The 4,875-nt window shown below is 39.6% G+C and overlaps 1 pseudogene; it reads right to left on the reverse strand.

The window, feature by feature from the left end:
* Positions 1–3,358: 3,358 nt before the first annotated feature.
* LOC114634576 lies at positions 3,359–4,872 on the reverse strand (annotated as a pseudogene).
* Positions 4,873–4,875: the final 3 nt, after the last annotated feature.

Raw genomic sequence — 4,875 nt, forward strand, 5'->3', positions numbered from 1 at the left:
ACTCAATCTTCAGTAAAAACACACTGGCTAACAGAATAGATGCAAAAACAGGATTGAGCATTCTGCTGCATACAAGAAACACACTTCAGTAATAAACATAGACATTGCTTTAGAGAAAAGGGCTGGTAAAAAGTTTTCCAAGCAAATGAATCAAATAAGCAAGCTAGAGTATCCATTCTAATATCTAATAAAATAGACTCTCAACAAAAATTAGTCAAAAGGAGACAGTAATGGTCACGTCATACTTATCAAAGGAAAAGTCTACCAAGATGATATCTCAATTCTAAACAACTATGCCACAAACACAAAGGCACACACATTTTTTTCTCATGAATGCTTCTTTAAAATTGTCCATGTAGTTGCTCACAAAACAAGCCTCAAGACATACAAAAAGATTCAAATAATGCCTTGTATCTTATCAGACTACCATGAATTAAAGCTGGACTTCAGCAAAAACAGAAACACCAGAAAGCCTACACACTTGTGGAAATTAAACATCTTTCTCCTCAATAAGCAGAGGAAGGAAAAAATAAAAAAATCAAAGACTATGAAGTTCAATGAAAATGAAGGCATAACACACCCAAATTTGTAAGACACAATGAATCTGCTAAGATGAAACTTCATAGCACACTAAGTGCCTCCATAAAGAGATTAGAAAGTTTTCATACCAGCAATTTAAATATACACCTGAAAGCTCTAGAAAAAAAAAGCAATTACACCAAAGAGAACTATAAGGCAGAAAATAATCAAACTCAGGGCTGAAATCAGTTAGAAACTTAACAATACAAAGAATAAATGAAACCAAGATCCGGTTTTTGAAAAAATCAACAAGATAGACAAACCCTTAACCAAAAGACAGAGGGACACTATCCAAATAAAATCAGGAATGAAAAGGGAGGCATAACAGACACTGAGGAAATTCCAAGAATCATGGGCTCTTACATGAAAAGCACAGTGGTTCCATGCCAGTGCCCATATCTGGAGTTAAAGCATCACATGATGAATGATATAATTAAAGACCTCCTTAATCTATTGCTTTCTATCATTCCCTTCTACCCATCCTGCCCTTGTGAAGACAGTGTGATTCAGGTGGTTGGATCTTTTTGTGCTGGCCTTCTTAATGTTCTCTCCAAGGGTTACTTTAAACAGCCAATAGCCCTTGTTTGATTAAACAGTATTGGGCCTTTACAGGTGTTGTCAATGTAATATTTTGAAAATAGCTATGTAAGTCTCTCAAAGTTTGGATACAATTAACCAGTAAAATTCTGATGTCATTTTTCCCAGAAGGAAAGCAATCTTGGCATTAACAGAAAATACAATATATCGTAGATAGAAAAACCACATCCCATATGAGGTCATTTGTCACTGTCATGATAGGTAATACAGCCTACTAATGGCATAAACAAGATTTTAGATAAATGAGTCTGAGTTGACTTCCAGTTGTAAATACAGTAGTTAAATCTCTTGTGTTTTTAGATAGATAACAAAAATGCACTTTGTCTAAAATATGACCTCTTCATCGAATGACGTGAATATTGGGGATCCTTATATAAAGAAAGAAATGTGATTCTACCTGGCATGGTATAGTATTCCTTTAGCTCTAGCCCTCTGGAGGTAGGAGTACAGGCAGAGTTAGGTGCAGAAGGTGGCAGATTCCTGTGAGTTCAACACTATCCTGGTCTACATAGTTAGTTTCAGGACATCTAAAAGGAAATAAAAATTAAAGGTAAACACATAATTAGTTTGCCATAGTCTCACCCTGGAAAAAGGCAATGCCATCAGAGCCCTAATTGTAAGAAGATTGATTCTGTCAGAACACAGAGTACCACATAGACTTCAAGGTACAGGAATACGCAAGGATATAGAAGACCTCCAGCCATGCGACAAATACTGATGGTTCACAAATGGTTTCTCAGGAAGTAAAGAGAACCTTCCCAGCTAAGAAAGGAGTTGAGATGGCCTCAAGAACAGGAGCAAATATTTGCTATAGACATCCTAGAAGATTAGTATCTACAATTATTATTATTATTAGTAGTATTATTACTGTTAGTATTTACAATTAGGATAAAATATTTACATCATAAGAAGAAAGGCAATCCAGTTTGTTGAAAGCAAATAAAAATTTCTTCAGACTCAGGAAGAATGAGAATTGTACAGTGAAACTTCAGGAAATGTCATCCAAGATCAATCAGAAAAGGAATAACAAACACCTCTGTGGGAGTACACAGGAAGTTATGTACTGCTGGTGGTGAGGTGAAGTATTCTAGCCTGTTTGGTTGTCAATTTGGAGGGTCCTCCAAAAGCCAAAACCTGGCCAGCCAAATGGTGGAAGTATACCACTCCAAAGAACTCAACATATTGGAGAGATCCTTGTGTATCAGTGATGATTGCAGCCATTTCGGTAATACATTAGGGAACTAAGCTGGGAGTCCCAAACCGTCACCACTGGTGAGGAAAACGTGATGGACATAGATGTATTTTCAGCCATAAAGAAAATAAAGTCACTTTATTTACAAGAATCTGGATCAGCCTGGGTCAGGTAAGATATCTCAGCATATAAGAACACATATTGTACTTGTAGAGTCCCCAGTCTGAGTTACTAGCACTCTAATGGTGACTTTCAACCTTCCTCAATTCCAGAACCAGAGTTCTGATGCCTCTTTCTTCCCTGTGTTGAAACTACACACATGCATTGCCAAAACTATATATGCAGAGGAGAGATGTTCATTAAAATAAAATATTAAATGAGTGTTTTCAGAATCCAATTCAACCCGTTTCTGAAACATTGTCATCCTGATGATTTTCTTGTTTATGAGGGCTAGCTGCTTATACGTAAAAGCCTACATTTCATCTTATGAAACAGCAAAAAGACTTAGGTTCCATAACAATGATTAAGGGCTGGAATGAGAGGTTAGAAATGGGAGGAACTGTGGTAACAGCTTGAGTGTCTTCAGGTTGCAGTATAAATTTTAGGAAACATACCATGTTCAGTGACTAGTATAATGAAAATAAACTCACGGGGAAGATTTTATCACTACTATAATTGTTGATTAATTGAATTAACATTAAATATTATCGGTTTTATTTCATTAGATGTGTAACATATATTACTTGAGCAGCATAAAATTTTAATATCAAAGTTATGAGAATAAAAACAAATCACCTCTATACACCATAGATTAAAGAATCAACTTAAATTTCCCCAGTCAAATTTACTGTTCAAATATTTACATAACTACAGATTTACCTATTTCACTACACATTCACCTAATACTTGAAACTCCATATATACCTATTGTCATAATATTTAATCTTGTCCACACTGAAAAACAATTTGTTACAAAGATCTGGGCATCTCTTACATTGCATAGCCATAATATTGAGAAATTTCTGTAGTCTTTTCCCTCTGAAGAAAAATCTGAAGTTTCCCAGGAGAGGTGTACTAGGCAGCATTCTTGTGTTCCTGTTGGGCCTGCCTCTTCATGGCCTCCCTCTCTGGCCTCTACTCTTTTGTGATGGGCTGTGAGACAACTGGTTCCAGAATGTAGACTTTCCTCCATGGAATTGGTTGGCAACTGAAGTCTTGCAGCAGGTATTGAGTTTGAGGTGTGGGAGGTGATGGCACCTTGTTCCTAGTAGCAGAAACATGCTCTTTCTGGAATGAAGTGTGAGATGATGCTCTGTACGGTGCAGGCCTCGAGGTGGCCAATTGGTGGGCAGCACTATATTGGATGGTGTTGGCTACATTAAGTTGTGTGGCACTGAAAGAAACTGGCCGAGATGCCTTGGCAGAAAGAATCAAAGATTTGCTGACAGGAGGTTGTTGGGACAACCTGGGTGTGGTAAGCTGAGCTGAGTGGAAATGATACCACTCAGAGAAAGATACAGTGGGCCTGTGTGAAGCCAGGGCAAGGGGCTTTGTAGAAACAGGTCTGGCTTGAGGCTGGTCCAGGGTTGTGAAAGGCAGTGGTACTAACCTGACCTTCCCAGCTGGGGGCAGCTCATACTGGGACTGAGACGGACACTCCTTGAAAGCACTGCTCTCTGCTCACTGATCCTTGCCTGGAGTACTGTCAGGGCCCTGGCACTCATGTGGCATATCCTGTCGTGGCTGGTCCAGAATATTTGTTGTTGCTAAAAATTCCCACAGCCCAGGAAGATGAAATGACAGGTTTCTTCTCACTCTTCTTCCCCAGTGGGTGGAGGACCTCATGGAGTCCAGCATGGGCATGCCAAGGTGAGTTTGAGGCTTTTTAAAGCTGTTGTGGCTGAGCTCAGATGGATCCCTCTTTACCTTGGCCTTAGAGATTGTGGGCTTCTCTTCAGCTCTGACTCTGTTCCTTGACTGCTTAAGCTCCTCTGTTTTCTTGGAATTGTTTTCTCTGGTCCATTTGGTCTTCTCTTGCCTTTGCCTCCCAGATCTGCTGGCCTAATGGGTGACACTTTGGGATCTTTGCCCTCTAAGTCCTTTGCCATGTTGTCAATAGCCCTGTCAGTGGCCCCAACACTGGCCATAGCCACCTCTCCCTCTACTAAATACCTGTTTTGGATTTTGGCCTGAGGAGCTCCATCCATCATTTCAGAAGCTTCATGGTCTTCCTTCCTCACCTGGTCAAAGAGGTCACTGATGACTTTGGAGTTTTCTTGGGCCTGGTCCATCCAGATGACTGTGGAGTCTGTGGATTCAATTGCTGCTGTATCTTGGAATTGATATAGGCCAGTGAGGAAGTTGAAGAGTTGGGGAAGGTGATTATCTGCCACCAGTATAGTGATATATGCAAAGTCAATACTAGACACCATCAAACTGTTCGGGTTTCCTTTCTCTTCTAGACCTAGGCTGATGCCTCCCAAGCTGGCATTGTCAGAAGCAGACTT

The sequence above is a fragment of the Grammomys surdaster genome, unplaced genomic scaffold (assembly GCF_004785775.1).
Source record: "Grammomys surdaster isolate TR1022 unplaced genomic scaffold, NIH_TR_1.0 1005, whole genome shotgun sequence".
In the NCBI taxonomy this organism is placed as follows: Eukaryota; Metazoa; Chordata; class Mammalia; order Rodentia; family Muridae; genus Grammomys; species Grammomys surdaster.